The 17,465-nt window shown below is 36.9% G+C and overlaps 1 long non-coding RNA gene across 1 annotated transcript in view; it reads right to left on the bottom strand.

Moving 5' to 3' along the window:
- Positions 1-17,164, bottom strand: part of LOC120613478 (uncharacterized) — a 51,468-nt gene extending 34,304 nt beyond the window's left edge. The window contains exon 1 of the long non-coding RNA XR_005655715.1: positions 16,800-17,164. This is a non-coding gene — a long non-coding RNA (uncharacterized LOC120613478). The remainder of the gene's footprint in view (positions 1-16,799) is intronic.
- Between the last annotated feature and the right edge of the window lie 301 nt (positions 17,165-17,465).

The raw sequence follows: 17,465 nt of genomic DNA, 5'->3' as shown, positions 1-17,465 counted from the left end.
AATATCTCCTTGCATCTCTTTAACTCTGGTTGTGCTCTAGGCCTATCTCTGAACAAATAAAATACTGTGGTAAAAAAACATGGAAAATGCTGATTGACTAAAGGTGGTAAGAACCCTGGACAGTATGGAAAACAGTCTGAAGGTTTCTCAAAAAATTAAAAATGGATCTACCTTTTGACCCAGCAATTACACTTCTGGGTATTTATCCAAAGAAAACCAAAACAATAATTCATAAAGATCTATGCACCCCTGTGTTCATGGCAGCACAATTTACAATAGCCAAGATATGGAAGCAACCTAAATGCCCACCAACAGATGATTGGATAAAGAAGTTATGGTTCTTATATACAATGGAATATTACTCAGCCATTAGAAAAAATGAAATCCTACCATTTGCAATGACACGGGTGGACTTAGAGGTTATTATGCTCAGTGAAATAAGTCAGAAAGATAAATACGATATGATTTCACTTATATGCAGAATCTGAAGAACAAAAAGAACAAACTAATCAAAAAAAGACTCACAAATATAGAAGACAATTTGGTGACAGACAGAGGGAAGGGAGTTTGGAGGCTGGAAGAACGGGGTAAAGGATTAAAGAAGTAAAAATTAGTAGTTGATAGATAGTCATGGGGATGAGGAGCTCGGCATAGGGAATGTAATTAGCATTAACATATTGGCCAGGTGGAAAACCAGAGGAGAGAAGGAGCAATTAGGGGAATCATTTTATAAAATATATGTGTCTAACCAATGTACTATATACTTGAAACTAATAATAAAATTAATTTTTTTAAGAAAAGAACCCTGGAATGGTGAGTTAGCGTCACACAAACCATATAGCTGAGAATGGGAAAGGTGGTTCTCCCAAAGGAAAATCAGAGTACTATTCAGAAGAGGGATGCTTGCTGAACAGCCAAAAAGCAACGAATGTCTATTAAGGTCTTAGTTTAAACAGGTTCTTTTCATTTGCACCCTTGATATATCAAAATGATAGGCCTTTCCAGGGTGTTTTCTTAATATTATTTTCTATAAATCTGAATACCAATGGAATCCTGGAAAGCAAGAGCAGTGGGAAATCTTAACTCACATAGCTAACTTAGAATGCAACCTGATCACTTGTTCTTTGAATATCAGGGGCCAATTTTATAGAATTATTTAAAAACGAGTTTCATTTAAAAAGAGATTGTTATTCAACATTAAAAAGAAAATCCTGTCACATGCTACAACATGAATGAATCTTGAGGACATTATGCCAAGTGAAATAAGCCAGTCACAAAAAAGATAAATACTATATGATTTCACTTATATGAGGTGTCTAGAGTGGTCAAACTTATAGAAATAGAAAGAAAAATTATAGTTGCCAAGGGCTAGAGGGAAGGGGAGAGTTGTTTAATGAGCAGAGTCTCGATTTTGCAAGATGAAAACTTTCTGGAGATTGGTTGCACAACGTTGTGAATATACTTTATCTTATTGAACTGTACACTTAAAATGGTTAAGATAGTAAGTTTTATGTTATGCATATTTTACCACAATTTTAAAAAGAGAGAGATATTTTTATGCAAAAAGTTTGAAACCAAGAAATTACGTGTGTAAGGTTGGATAATAACTAAAAAACATTCTTGAGAAAGTAAAACAATGATCATTCATTCTTTGAGCTCCTAGAGCAATGTGTAGACAGAAAAAAAAATAAGACAGGAGAATAACCGCAATTTAAAAGATCTGTCAAATTTGCAAATACTGATTTTAAGGCTCCAAAGCTATTGTTATGTTAGATTCAGACTAGTATCATTAAAGTTTTGTCATTTATTCAGATTGCAGACCTGTTCAATGAAGGCAAAAGTGGGAATTTAATTCTACGGTGCCCAGCTGAGTGCCATGTTCACATTAAGAACAAATTAAGTGCATTTTGACGAGGTGAGAGAAAAGAAGTTGGAGAAGCCAGGATCTAAGCACTTCTCACCAACGTACTGTACCATCATGATCCAAGCTCCCATCACTTCTCACCTAGATTATCGTAATATCTAACTGGTCTCCCTGCTTCTTGCCTTTGACCCATGAAGTATATTCTTACCAGAAAGTTCATAAAGATCATTTCACTCCTCTGCTCCAAATCCTTCAAGGCCTCCCATCTCAGCCAGAGGAAAGCCAAAATCTTATCATGACTTACAAATTCTTAATGAGTTTAGCCCTCATCCCCTCTCTGATATTGTCTCCTACTACTGTCCTCATTCCTTCCATCTAGTCACACTTGGCTCCTTACTATTTCTTGAATATAAAGTTTAAGTTCATTCTATGGCTTTTACCATGTAAATTATGGTGCCTCAGTTTATATTTAATTCCAAGACTGCTGTACAATCACATGAAAATAACATTGATGCATGAGATAAGACATATATACAGATATCCATTGAATATTTAATGCTTTATTTGAAAATAATATAAATAATATTTTTTAAGTTTTTACCTTTGTTTCACAAACTAAGTAAATGACATAGAACCAGATTTAAAGATGTAAAAATTATGCATAGATTTTCTCTTTTAATTCTGTCTTTATTTAAGTTTTAAGCTCCACATATCTTAAAAAGTACTAGAGGTTGAGAGTAGGAAGAAGGTTTAACATTTTAGCTGTATACCTCTATATTGTGTGAGCTTAAAATAGTAAAGAAAATCTCCAATATTATTGTACTTAATTTTATAGGCTGTACCTACACACACACACACACACTAATAATAACACACACACACACACACACATTAAAGTAGCTTATGAAGAAAACAATGCAAAACTAGAACAACTAAAAAAAGCACTTCTATTTGAAAGAAACAGAAAGAATTGATATTTTCAAGCACTCTGCACAGTTATAGAACCCATGGGAAAAAAAATTTTTTTTGGTAAAGGTAAAATTAAAGAAACAGTAATTATTTTAATTTTCAGAAATTTGCAATGTCCTACTCTAAGCCACACCTAACATCAAGCACTGCTTAGTTTTCCTCTGGGTTTAGTTCACTGGTATGAGAACAGTACTGTGTCTCACTTTTTCCTTAAGGTTGGGAAGGACCGTGGTCACTCTGGGTTCAGGGCAGCTGCGCTTTAGTTCGGGGATGAAAAGTTACTGCATCAGCAGGCTCTTCTGCTTCAGCTTGTGAGACACCCAAGCAGTATCAAAAGCAATTCTATTTATTTGACCTAACTAAAAATAGACATTTGCTCTTGGCTTTAATTTCTAATTCAGTTTTTACCAGGGGGATTAAGACTATTGTTCTGTCATTCCCAACTGTATGGTTTGAATCATCAATACGGAGCCTAACACACCCTTTATTCCAGAAACTCAGAGGTTTTGGTGCCAGCTTCATTTGGTCCCTTATGGTTTCTGATAAATTTATTTTTCTTTCCTTGTTTTCCCCAAACCTAGGGTGGGACAATGTTTTTCCATTACTTTATTTGTATTACCTCAGTTCCATTTTTTTAAACTTTTTTTATATATAAAATTTAACAAAGCCTCATGGACCTGTGGAAGATTATCAAAAGGTCTAGACTACATCTAATTGGAGTCCCCAAAAAAGACAAGGGAAACAAGGGAGCTGAAAAAATATTTGGAAAAAAATGGTTGAAATTTTCCCCAATTTGGTGAAAGACAAATTAATAGAACCATGAATATGAGAAACCTTTAATCAGGGTCATTGTGAAGAATAACACACTAAGATATCGAATAGTCAAACTTTTGAAAAACAAAAGGAAATCTTAAACATTTATAGAGAAAAACAATTCATGGAATACAATATTCTCCAGAGAAACAAGATCAGCAGGATATGTACATATAGAAAGAGAAAGAGATTTATTGTAAAGAATTGTCTCACCCAATTAAGGAGGTGAACAAGTCCCAAGATATGCAATCACCAAACTGAAGGCCCAGAAGAGCCACTGGTGTAAATTCCAGTCTGAGTTAAAAAACGTGAGAACCCCGAGCACTAATGGTATAGTTCCAGTCTGAATGTCAGTAGGCTTGAGACCCAGAAAGAGCCAATGTTTCAGTTCAAGATCATAAGCAGGAAAGAACCAGTGTGCCAGCTCAAGACAATCAGGCAGGAAGAGTTCCCCTCGTACTGTGGGAGAGTCTGTTTTTGCTCTATTTATGCTTTCAACTAATTGGATGAGTCCCACTCACATCAGGGAGGGCAATCTGCTTTACTCAGTCTACTGATTCAAATGTTTATATCATCTAGAAACACCCCACAGATACCCCCAGAATAATGCTTAGCCAAATGTCTGAGCATGCTGTTGCCAGTTAAGTTGACACATAGACTTAACCATTACAAGTCCACCCCTTGTCAACTTGGCAGCCATATACACATTAAACCATAGTTAATCTCCAAGTAAAGGCAATAGCAAGGTTTCATAATTTCAAGGTATTCATAATTCAACTTAACATACTGTAACTATCCCACCTACAACCAAAAATGCACTAACCCCTTTCCCAGAAAAAGAGATAAAGTCCTTGAGTGATGTTTACTCTTCTCCTTGATATCTTATAACTTAAATATTATGATGTAAAATCAAATATGCTTACATACTATGATATAGAGTCAATACATCTTATATTACATGATAAGGAAAGAAAAGAGGGAAGAAAAATGTGGAGGTGAGAGGCACTGACTCCTCACACAGTCAAAATTTACATATAACTTTTGACTCTCCAAAAAGTTACCTACTAATGTAAGAGCCTACTCTTGACTATAAGCCTTACTGATAGCAAAACTCTTTTCTTTAGCTGCTTTGTCCAGTCAATTAACACAGCTTTTATATATCATATGTATTATTCTGTATTCTTACAATAAAGTAAGCTGGAGAAAAGAAAATGTTAAGAAAATCATAAGGAAGAGAAAATACATTTACAGTATTCATTGAAAAAATTTCACTATGTACCTTTCTATTTAAACCCATGTTGCTCAACTGTATACATTTGTATAAATGTATTATATATATGTATACATAGGTCAACTGTATACATATATATAAATGTATTATATATAAAATAATATCTAATATATGTACACATACACACACAAACATATTCAGAATAGAATAAAGAGGAATTACTCTTATAGCCTTCATGTCTGTAACTAAACACATGTTTGAAGCTGATATTTATAACTACCTTCTCCCACTATCCATCCATGTTTCCTTTGACCTCAGCAAGCATCTCAGCTAGTTATGGTTCTTTACCTGGTAGACTGTCTCAAACTTGCATTCTTGAAGGGTCCAGGCCATTAGCAGTCCTACCTGGATTGGTTATTGTACTTTTCCATTGACTTTCATCACAGGGCAAGGTAACACCCTGAGGAATCTCCTGTCACATACTCTTCCTCTAGCCCAACAGAGCATAAGGTCGTGGGAACAGGAAGCAAAAATTTTGCTTAGTTTGAGTCACTAGGGGTCATAATGAGTGGGGCCACTCCCATTTTTACCATTCCAGAACCTATGAATCCTGGCTGTGGCAGAAACCATCGTACACTGCATGTTGATTCAGAGCACATACAGCCCGTTGGAGAATTTGCCCCACTTTTAACAGTAAACACCCTACAAAGCTAGGACTCTATCTTGTGTTATAATTCAGCCAGCTGCAGCATGAGATTCTAGGTTTGATTTTCAGCAGTGCCAGCCCTACGGCTACAGGAAATAAGAGTCTCCTCAGGGCACACATCAAAGCTTTCAAGTCATTTATGTGGCGTTTGAGAGCTGGGAATTCCAATATTTGAGCTCACTCTTTTCTTTAGCTGCTTTGTCCAGTGACATCTGGAACAACCAGTCGATCTCATTATGTTCATTAGTTTGACAAAAATGTTTCAAAGCATTATATACACATTCACCCAGATTCTTACTTTTTATAAGTGGTTAATCAGGAGTATCTGATGGTGATATTTTGCATCTCTATTGCCAGACCCTGCCATGGGTTGTTAGTACCCTCCTTACTGCTGGACATGGAGCCATTAGCATCTTTAAATCTAATCAGATTAGAGAGTCAATTCCAGAAACCAATTTGGGAAAACTTGAACTTTTACTAAAACCAATTCAGAAAACATTCTTAAAATTGTTTCTCTAGAAGCACTTTTGGTACCCAAAATCTGTTTTAGTTAGTGTACCCCATGGCCCAGTCAAGATGGCACATAAAATTAACCATAAAGGAGAATTCTTGATAAACTCAATCATATGAAGAATTTCTGCTCATTAAAAGATATCACAAATTTTTTGAAACACGAGCCACAAATTTAGAAATGGCAATTGCAACCTAAGTGACCACATTAAGATGAATATCTAGAATACGTAAATAATTTCTATGAATCAACCTCACTTATAATCAATGAAATGAATACCATATAGAGATAGCATTTCACACCCACAGGATTGGTAAGATAATACCAAGTATCGGTAAGGATATGGAGCAACGCTTACACACTCTAGTGGGAGGGTAAATTGGTATAATCACATTAGAAAATGATTTTACTTTACCTAGTAAAGTTGAACGCACGCATATCTTATGACCTCGTGATTCTCTTAGGAATATAACCTAAAATCCTACAGCGATGTTTGCCCTTGTGCAACAAGACCTGTACAGAAATTCTGCCCCAGATACCCAGTGAGCAGGTAAAGCAGGATTTCAAGCCCAAGGAATATGAATGCAGTCTACTGGATAAAGTTAGGTATGTTAAAAAAATTGACATAACTAAGTACCACCTTTGGGAATACACAGATACATGTTTCTTATGATATGAGGGGATACATGGGAGTGAGTCAAATAACATTATTCCTCTGGCTGCAGTTGAAGGAGGGGCATTCTAAAATTACTAGAAGTTTTTTTTTTAAGCTAAATAATAGGATATGGTTCTTCATTTTATTGCAAATAGGTGTGTGTGTGTGTGTGTGTGTGTGTGTGTGTGTGTGCACACTCCATGCTATGATTGATATGATTTCCTCTTACTCATCTACTTTTATCTCACATTTAAGCAAGATTTCTCCTTAGCACCTATCTTTGAACCTCAAAGCCAGGAGGAGACTCTTCACATCATATTCTTCCCTACTAAATCGAGTCAGAATTACCTCGTGCATAAATGGGAATAGAGAAGAGAAAACAAAAAGAAAAAAATATGAAGAGAAGATTAGTCAATATTTCAAAAAACATTACACCGTCATAGAGGAAAGAAATGTAAAAGAGGAAAAAATAGGTAAAGTAAAAGAGAAAGGGTAGAAGTGAAAGAGATAGAAATAAAATGATATAGAAGAGAGGAAAAGGAAAGAAGAGAAAAGAAAGGTCGGCCAGTGTTTCTCTAAGCGAGTTGCATGGCTTACATATAAGAAGCTGGAAGGAATCCACTTTATGCCCCTAGAACCTCAAGAAAGGTCAGCTGTCTTTGCATGGCCTACCATATGTACAGTGATCCAGTGGTCTACGATGAACACTAAATGATCAATTTCTACCTTAACTTTCATTAGCCATCATAGTCACCATTCACTGATATTTAAATATAGTTATTTGACATCAGATGCAAAAATAAAATTCAAAGAAATGAAGGAATGGGTTTAAATAGATGTTTATACTGATATTAAATTCAAGAAATCAAGCAATCTCACTCTGGGAGGGAAACAGAAATTAGTGTGCACTTAGCATGTATTAGAACATCTTGTTTCCTTAAAACACTCTTACTGAGAAAGGTATTTTTGGACACCAACAAGCGAGCTTATAAATCATATTTCAGGCCCTGATTTATCACTGTGCTGAGTATTTTTCAAGATAAAACAATAAGAACCAAAAATCTATGAAAATTCTCAAACTGATGATATTCAGAGAACTACAAACAATCATGAAATTTCATTTTAATACATCTTATTCAAGCAGAGACTTTTTTAACAACCAGTTTTGTAGGGGGTGAGAAGAAATGTGCATTCTCACATAATGCTTGACAACGTGTATGAGAAGTGTTAATTGTGTTCTTACTTTTGATCTAATAATTCCAAACCCAAGAATTTGACCTAAGGAAATTGTCATGAATATGTTGAAAGTTTTAGCTACAAGAATATTTATTTCAATGCTATTATGTAAGTGAGCGATGGAAAGGAATGGCCCAACTACATAGCATTAAATGGTGGCACATTTATTGAGTGGAATAATACTATGTTAAATAATAGCGAAGAATAGAAAATAGCTTCAAAAATTAACATATGTTAAGTGGGAAAATAGATACTTTTTAAAATCTATACATACAACTCTTTTGTTGAATAGTTGGCTTAAAATAAAGGTTTGAAGGAAGTGAAAGGGAAAACAGATGTAAACATGGTTGGCAAAGAAGAATGAAAGCCTCACCAATTGCCTAAGTCCAACAGTGATGGAATGCTCAAAATAAAGCCTAATTTCTTTTTCTAAAATAAAAAGTAAACTATATCCCTATAAAGTGTATACTATTGAGGAAGAAAAGATTAAGCATAGTTAAATGACCTTGGGTTATTGATAAAGGAAAGAGAACAAATTTAATGAGAATGCAGTTTGCATACTGTGCCACTGAGACTTTCTGAGCATGGCTGATGTAAAGAAGCCAAAATGATCGATGGCGTTGGATCCCACAGGAAGAGCAAACTCCTGGGATGGCTGCAACTCTGTAATCGCAGGTGATTATTCATGAGAACATCGCTAGCCAATCTCCATAAGTGATATAGCAGTGCTGGGTGATCGATCCATAAATATTCAAAATATTTATTTATTTTTATTTAAGGGAAAGAAAGATTTCTCTCACCTAGTTCCTAATGAAAGTTTACACATTCTTTTCCACAGAAAACAGGATTGGGATAGAAAGCTAATGATATTCAGGATTGTCAACCCGTCTTACACATGTGTAAAGAGAAAATTATGATGGACTAAGAAGGCCAAGATTTCTACATTTGAAAGACAGACTAGTTGAAGAGGTGTGTGTGTGTGTGTGTGTGTGTGTGTGTGTGTGTGTGTGTGTGTGTGTTAAAGAAGACATTAAAGTCAGAAAGAGCAAGCATTTGTTGACCATAAACACAAACCACCAAATCCCAAAATACTAAAAATGAGCCATAAAGAAGGTAGTTCTGGAACAACTTTACTAAACATATGGAATTCATTTCCCCCAATAAATTGTGTGAGACAAAATTGGAATAGTCCAAGAAGGGATTGGTTAGAGCTCTTTCGTTCATGGATTTAATATATTACAGAAAGAAATAGTAATGTTAGTCCGTGAACACCATCAGAGCAGGAAACAGCTAAGCTCTTCCAAACATGTGTTCTTGCATCACTGTTAGTCACCAAATAGACTCCAGGCAATGCCATCTCTTACGTTTTCACCTGTACTGATATGGTGCCCAGTCCACGGTGACTACTCAATGCGTATTCACTCAATTACAGTCATATCCAATCTGTATATCCCAGCTCCCTCTAAGCCATCATTAATTTCAGTATGCTATGTCGTTGCTCTTAGGGAGAAGAAAAACTGAAAGCCAAAAACCCGTATCAGAATTGTATCCCCCCAAATACTTCTTAAACTCAGTAAAAACATATTAGACATTCGCTCTTTATACAATGAAAAAGGTTAAGATAGTCATTAAAGTATTCTTGAGTTTCTGAAGAAAAGATAGTGAAGAAATGCCAGATTATTAGATTAAAAGGAAGTACATAGCAGGTATTCAATTAAGGTCACCCATTATTTATATCTGTCACTTTAATACAAAAACTCCATTTTGCAAAAATTCCCATAGTGACACATTTTCTCCTCCTTCACCCAACAATTGTTTAAGGAAATTTGTTATTTACCAATCAGTTTTTCAAACGCTCCATGACAACAGCAAAGTTGAGACTTGATCTCTATCTTATCTTTGGAGAAATAAAATTTGTGAAAACAAATTCCCCTTTCATTCCTCTCTACCATCTTTTCTTGTGTAGAAGCACCCAAGAATATCCTTTGCAAGCAGTTCAAACCACATGACTACCTTGTGAAGGCTGCCAAAATCTGTCAACGAAAAGAGGCAGACAAAATGCTATAAAATGTTCCGAAGTGATGGATCTAACAGACATGCATGTGAAAAGTCTCAAGGTATTTCTCCCCTCCCCTTTCCAGGGACCTTTAAGCCTTCCCCTGAACCATAAGGAACGTGCCATGTATTGCATCGCATTTCTTCACTGGCCTTCTGGAACCTACACTTGCAGCTGCAGAGAAAAACAAGAACCAAGGTCTTCTCAAAGTCTCTTGCTGTCACTTCACATATTAATCAAAGAAGAGTCTTGAAAAAAAGGGTATCCTAAAAATCTAATTTGTTGTCTCTGCAACATTCTCATCACTGCTGAGAAATAGGGCGAGTCTAAGTCCTCAGAGGTAAACTCCACACAAGAGACAAAACAAACAAGTCAAAGAACTTTCATTTTCTGGAATGATAACTGAGTGTAGGAAGACAAGAGGAATAAAAAGTGGGTGGGGAAAATATTTTCTCCCAACGATTTCCATAGCTAGTATCTTTTTTATTTTGAAAAAGTTGAAGTCCCCACAAAACTTAAAGAATGATATAATGAACATTGATGTACCAACTACTAATAATCTCATTGCACCTTCTTTATCTCTCTATGGAGGTACCTACATATACTTCTTCCTGCCAAGCCATCCAAAAGTAGGTTATAAACAAGACATTTCACCCCTCAATACTGTATCACACATCTCCCACAAACAAGGTCATTCTCCAATACCATCACTCAGCCTTTAAAAAATAAATTTAATGACATCCTCCAACATTTAGACCATACTCAAATTGCCTACTTGTCCATAAAATGTCTTTTATAGCTTTTTTAAAGTTCAAGATCTAACCAAACTCCCATTACATTTGGATGTCATGTCTGTGTCATCTCCTATCGTCTCCCTCTGATCTTCATGACATTGAATCTTTTGATGAATCCAAGCCAATTGTTCTATAAAATATTCCACCTGAATTTGTTTGATGGCTTCCTCAGTAGTAGATTTACACAAAACATTTCCGGCAAGAGCCCCATGGAGGCAAAGCTGGGTACCTCCTACTGTGTCACGTTGGGAGGCACCCACTGCCCGGCCAGGCTGTTGCTGCAATGCCAGGCTAAAGTGTTTGGTACAGTGGTCATTGCCAGGTGTCTCCATTGTAAAGGTGTGTTTTGTTCCATTATAATTAACAAGTAATGTCTGGTGTGATACTCAGAACCCGTGTCAATACTCTGCCCCTCAACAGCCTGGTTGGTATCCTGTGGTTTGCCACTCAGAGATGTTCCTCACTTAAATCAATTACTAACCTGGGAAGCCTACAAAACAGAAATTTTCTTACTCTGTCATTCTTTCTGCATTTATTAGCTGACATTCTGCTTTAAAAAGATGCTTTTATTTTCTCTTTCTTCCTATTTCTTTCTTTCTAATATTATTATGTAATCAAATATTTTTATATTGGCTATGCTTTATTATTATTGTTTCTGTTTTTGAAGCTCAGATTGTCCCAATTTTGGTTAATAGGATCCCTTTCTAATCAGCTCATGAGTCTTTTGACATGTCTCCATTGTTCTCTAGCCAATAAAATATTCCAGGTTAAACCTGGACTTTTTCTGCCCCAGACCTGAAATTAGCCATTTCTTCAAGGAAACCCAAATTCATTTTAGTGAGTAATGGGCAATACATGTGCTTACATTGAAGAGATATCTAGTTTGAATTAAAAGCTCGAAAGATAGAATCCCACTAGGATGTCAAACAATGTCAAAATTCAAAAGAAGGTTGATTCTGGCCCAAATTTTTGAAGGAACAAAATTAACAACAAATTCCCTTTATTTCTACTCCTAATAAGTAGAACATGCCCACGACAATGTTTAGGACATTGTACCTGCCCAATAATTTAAAACTATACGACATTCTTGTGAATAAAAAGAAGCACAAATAATATAAACTAGCTGAGAGAGTAGATCTTAAAAATTCTTATCACAAGAAAAAAATTCTGTAACTGTCTGGTGACGGATATTGCTGGACATATAATGAATTGTTTCACAATATATATAGGTGTTGAATCATTGTGCTGTACACCTGAAATTAATGTAATATGTCAATTTTATACCTTAACATAATAATAATAAGAAGAATAAGAAGAAGAAGAAGAAGAAGAAGAAGAAGAAGAAGAAGAAGAAGAAGAAGAAGAAGAAATCAATGAATTGATACAATAAATTGTATTAGATATTGACACAGATTATGAGATTATATTTTGACACTAACATCATCATTCAAGTTTTACTTTGCTTAATTAAGCCTGTAATATAATTAACTTGCCTTCTCAGAGTTCACACTGATTGACATCAGGCAGAGTGTACCAGAACCTTATCAAGATATAAGGAAACTCTCTTTAAGTGAAATATCTTCTGAACGTAATTTTCAAATGGAAATTCTTCACCCCTCCTTCACATTGCTGCTGCCCTAGCTTAGATACTCATTGCCTCGCAATTTTATTTTAACAGAACCTCCTAAAATGTCTTTATTTTTAAGAGTCACATGAAATATTTGACAGTGACAAGTCATAATGCTTAAAACTTACCTTCAGTGGTTCAGGAGAAAAAAATACATAAAACCAACACAGTAAAATGTTAACAGCTGAATCTAGGGGCTGAGTATACAAGTTTGCATTGTACTGTTCTTTCAACGTTTCCGTGTGTTTGAAATTTTTCACAGTAAAGTAAGGAAAAACAACTTCTTTGTAGATTCAACCTATTCTTCCTCTAAGGTTTTATAAAGTAATCAGCATTGTCTTCTTTAAAGCTAATGATGAGCTTGTCATTTTCCTTTTCAAAAACCCTCAAGAGCTCCCCACTTGCCCCCCAACACTGGTGGTGTTGTCTGTTACACTGATCACAAACATGGACCCTGCAGTCAGAGAACGTGAGTCGGCTCCTAGCATTACTGCTTATCAGCTTGCAACCCGGACATGTTTCTTAACCTCCCTGTGCCTCAGCTTTTACATATGTGAAATGAGGATAATAATAACAGTGCCTACCTCACCGAGAGTGATAAGAATTAACTGGGCAAAATACGTTAACACATAGAGCAATGCCTAGCACATAGGCTGTGTAAGTGTCAGCTCTGCATAGATTAAAGCTACTTCTTTCCATATTATTATTATTTAAAGGATTCCGTGGTCAGAAGCCCTTAGAAAATGCCAGGTTAAATTTAGTGAAGCAAGAATCTTTACTGTAGGAATTTTCATTAGAATATTAAGTATTCTAATGTCCATAATGAATCTTCAAATATATAGATCTCACATTCAGCACATCTCATGGGACCAGTACTTTGCAGCTCCGACTTAGGGAACTGCTGACCTAGAGAAAAATCTAAATTCCTTTGCTTGATTTTCTTTTCCATTACAGTTGACATTCAATATATTAGTTTCAAGTGTGTTGCATAGTAAGTAGACACCTATATAACATACAAGGTGATCCTTTCCCCTCTTCCTGACAAATCCAGCATCCACCCAGCACCATACCTGTCCATTACATTATTATTGACTTTGAAGAGCTTTCCTGACAACGTTCTACCCACCTGTCAACCTCTCGGTCCCCTGCTTTCACTTGCTCTGCTCTTCAGCCAAACTTTAAACCCACTACCGCCCAAAATACCCTTAATCTTCCCGTGAACGCTTTGCTCTCCACCGGAGAGCATTTCCTCCCATCTCCACCTACCAACCCAGCCTCGAGGGTGCTGCCTCTGTTAAGACCACCCAGACGCCCTCTGGCAGAGTTAATTTTTCCACCCTTACTCCCCCTGAGTATTTTGTTTAAAATACTATAACATTCTATGAAAACACATAACATTCTGTCTTATGTCATGGGTTTGTTTTTTTTTAATTTAATGAAGTAATTGATTTGGATTATTTGTAACCACATAAAAAGAAAAGCACATTCACATTAAAGAGGAAATCTTTTGTCCACCGCTAATCTTAATCCCTCCCTTGAAAGCACTGTTTAGTCCTCGTGACACAAACTGGTAGTATTATATTATGTTCTGAATATATCTGTTTCTGTAAAAAACTATACATTCCTAGAGGGTAGAAATAAATTGTATTCATTTTTATATTTCTCATAATAGCTAAGAGAGCTTGACAAACATAGTACTTGCCACATAAATGTGCAGGGCGGTATTAACTATATGAGATCTGTGCTCGCAACACCTTTGATTCAGACTAGGAAAAAAGAAGTAGAGAAGGAAGAGTAACTTCAGAAATAATGGATACCTTAAAGACCTGCATTCTCTCTATTTAAAGATTCTTTCATTTTGAACAATTTAAATTTGTAGAATCTTTTCCACTCCTTCTGTTGAATGCTACAAACTAGTTGAAGACAAGAATTCTGTAAACAAACTGAACATTTTTGTTTCATTTTAGTAATTGGCAATAGGGAAGATGGGGGAATCGGAATTTAGCAGGGAGAAAGTAGATGTCATTTGGGCAGAAGCTTGGCCCCTAGTTGGCATGAATTCCAGTGGGAAATGGTAATTAGACGCGTCAGATTCTGACCATCTGGAACTATAGGAAGCTTCTAAATTTGATTCATGTTGGAGAAATTGTGGTCAAGAAAGAAACATGCACATAGTGATTTGGATATACTCCAAAATGAGGCCTTTTTGGACCCCAAAACATGTAATTCTAGGAGAAAAATGTGAGCAGAGTGATGTACCCCTTTGCCCCAGACCTGTTTCCTGGACACATGTCTGAAGAACACACAGAGTTAACCAATAAGTATTTACCTAGAATTTATAATCTCACAGGCAATAAGCAATGTGACATTTTGCCTTTACATTGAACCAAGATGCTCTACCAAAAAAAAAAAAAAAAAAAGTACCTTTGTAGGATCTGTAAGCTTTAGCATTGGGAGTGCTTCTAAAAGAGAGAAAAACAGCAAAATAGTGTACAGACAACATTGCACTCCCACGTGGTAATGACATCAGCAGAGCCTACTTTAAGCCAGTTTCTAGCAATGCTTGGGAGGGGTCAGAGATGTGGCTTCAGGCTAGTTTCAGAAGGGTGCTAATGGCATGTGTAGAAAATAGTAGCACTAAAGTCCAATGAGGCTCTATAGATTGGATCCCAAGCCAATATTTATGGAACATAAAGCCTTTAAAAAGAGTCCCATTGTCGTTGTTCAATGCAACCGTGGTGTGTAAATGGCTGGACTGACTGTGGAAACAAGCAGAGAAAGGATCTGGCTCAGCCTCTCCAGCCGTCATTGAGCTAATCAATGGCTCCAGCCAAACAGTGTGTTGTCGGCCAAGGTCACATGTCTTAGAGGTTTGGCTGTGTTTAGAAATCTAGGTAGATATGAGAGAATGGCCCAGATTTTTATGGAAGCAAATATGAAAACATAATTACCTTGTTTTCTGCATAAAAAGGGAAGGAAAGAAGGAAGGGGGAAGGAAGAAGGAAGGAAGGGGAGAAAAAGAAAAGAAGGAGGGAAGGAGGAAGGAGGGAAGGATATAGAAGGAAAGAATAATGGGGAAGGAATAGCTGAAGGAAGGAAGGAAGGAAGGAAGTTAGGGGGAAGGAAGGAATAGCGAAGGAAGGAAGGAAGGAAGGGTGGGAGAGGGGGAGGGAGGAAGGAAGGGAAAAAGAGAGTATCTATATTAACATTTGAAATAACAGGTATGTTCTTACATGATTTTCTTTTGCCGAATTACTGTTAAAGCTTTCAGTTATGAGCAGTATGCTTCAGATGTGATCTACTGAAATAAAAAATGCTCTGTAGTAGGAGGAAGATAAGAAGGTGGTTTGAAGAACTTGAAAGTTTCAGAACTTCTTTCAGATCCTGTATCTGCCACTCATTAACTTTGTACCCTTAGTTATGACTTCAAACCTCAGTTTCCTGACCTATAAATTAGGGTAAATGCTACCTACCATACAGAATGGTAAAGGTAAAGTAAGATAATACACATACAGTGCTTCACTTGCAGAAAGTGCTCAATAAAGATCTGCCGTTATTTTCGGTCTTACTATTTGAAAGCCATGATAAATGGCAAATGGGTATTTTATTATCCAACATGGTCTATTTTGCTCAGCCAGAAATTTATCTGATGCCTCTGTCTTCTTCATCTTTAAAAACTAATTCTGTGGTGATTCACAGCAATAAAAGTGTAATTACTACTATTATTGAAGCCTCACTATGTTCCAAGCACTTGGAGTAACTTACCATATTCTCATTTGATCCTCGTGGCAAAATTAGCTTTATGCTTGTTTTACTGAGGCAGAAACTAAAGCACAGAAAAGCTTAAACAACCTGCTTAAAGTTACACGGCTTATAAGTGACAGGCCTGGGACTCAACCGCAAGCAGCGCGACTCAAGAGCCCATGATTTCAGCAACTCTTCCCTCCCTGCCTACCTGCTGTGATGAGCACGCACTAAGTTCCCAGAATGCTTTGTTCCCGGTGAGGGAGCAATGTACGCTGTCACCAGTTGGTGACAACTGCCCTCACACTTTTGCTGCTCCAACACATAAATATCACAAAGTCATTTTTCAATGACAGAGATCAAACCTCATTTTTATATGAGATTCTTTAGGAACTCTCTGGAAATATTCTCTGCTTCCACCCACTTTAACATTGCATTTGAAAACTCATAGAACTATTTAAGAAAAGCTACTTTCTCACCTTCAGAAACTATGATTAGACCGTTCCTCCATTTTTCACTTTATCAGTGGATCAATATATTAGTGGAGAGAGGAGAGAGTTTCTTCCTCCTCTCCACGCAGCTAACTTACTCACCCTGCGGGAACATCACATCTTCAGAGAAGACTCCCCGATCCCCCTCGCACAACCCCTGACTAAGTCACTCACTCGTCCAGCTTTGTAGCTTTCAGTACCATCTAAATGATGTCAATTCTCAAATTTATATCTCCGACCCACACCAAGTGAAACAAAATATTTATCTTTGGAGGACTAACAGACTCTTCAGCTTGACATATACTGAACTGAACTCCTGATCTTTGCCCCCAAACCCACCTCACCCTCGGCCCTCCCCATATCAATATTGGCTCCTCTCCCTGTCGCTTGGTCAGGCCCGAGCCTGGCAGTCGTCCACGACTCCTCTCTCCATCTCATTAGTCCCGTCCGAGACACCAGGAAATCCTGTTGCCTCTACCTTCAAAATCCAGCCTGAATTCTGCCACATCTCGGTACCTCTACCGCTACCAGCCAGGTCCGAGCTCCTGTTATCTCCTGGATGGTCGGTCTCCTGGCTTCCCTCTTGGACCCCTTAAAAGATTCTTGAGTTAAACAGCTATAGTGATCCTCTTCTAAATAAGGTGATGTCTCCTCTCCGCTCAGGACCCTCTGTGGCTCCCTGGCTTCATCCAAGTTGACGTTTCAATGGCCTACAGGGCCTGACGTGATCCCTGCTCATTACCGCTCTGAACAATACCCTAAACCTCT

The sequence above is a fragment of the Pteropus medius genome, unplaced genomic scaffold (genome assembly GCF_902729225.1).
Source record: "Pteropus medius unplaced genomic scaffold, Ma_sr-lr_union100, whole genome shotgun sequence".
Lineage (NCBI taxonomy): Eukaryota > Metazoa > Chordata > Mammalia > Chiroptera > Pteropodidae > Pteropus > Pteropus medius.
This window is presented reverse-complemented; position numbering and strand designations above follow the sequence as displayed.